The following is a 796-nucleotide window of genomic DNA, read 5'->3' as shown; positions in this document are numbered from 1 at the left end:
CAATTTTCACCATCAAACTTTTCCACCTGATAATCCACCTTGCATTCATCCACAATACATCTCATATTGACACTCCAACCATCGGGATTACTTCTCGGCTTGTAGAAGGTACAAATTCCACACTTTGGACAAAAGTAGTGCTTTGCCACATGTGTCTGGAAGGTGTAGCAACCTAAATCACTCAATGATGAAGGACTCTTCAATACAAAATTACTCTCACTCACAATGTGATGGAGGAAACCTTTCTTTTTGCATATGGAACAATTACAATCGAGAACTTGGAGGTTTTGAAGAGATTCGGGAGATTGTGCTGTTTCGCATTGCATGAAACCACAATGGCATGAGAAGGTGAGTATTTGCATTTTTTTATTGTAAAACATTTAACAATTTCAATATTGAAAAATCTTTAAATAGATTGAAAAAATCTTTGAAAGATTCTCCTCGAGGAAGTATTATTCATTCTATTGTGAAGAACCAAAAATGTTCAACAGTAGTGTGACTTCTATTGGATGAATTCTTCCGAGCGTGCATGGGTGAAAATTCAATTATCTCTCTTGATGATTTTCACTTTCAAAAAAGAATAAGCATGCTTAATATTTGCTTCATCTACGTTTAGCAATCTAAAAGCAAAATGCCAATTTTCATAAGGAGAACTACTAGGAGAGAACATTGTTTATGTAATACTGATAGTGAGGGAATGAGTAGGAGCTTGAAATCATCACATTCACCTCAACGTAATATTAATATTTCACATAACTCATCATCAATTACTTCATCAAAACCTGCTCATCGATGG

Source organism: Naegleria gruberi (assembly GCF_000004985.1).
Source record: "Naegleria gruberi genomic scaffold NAEGRscaffold_407, whole genome shotgun sequence".
NCBI classification, from domain to species: Eukaryota; Heterolobosea; class Eutetramitea; order Acrasida; family Naegleriidae; genus Naegleria; species Naegleria gruberi.
This window is presented reverse-complemented; position numbering follows the sequence as displayed.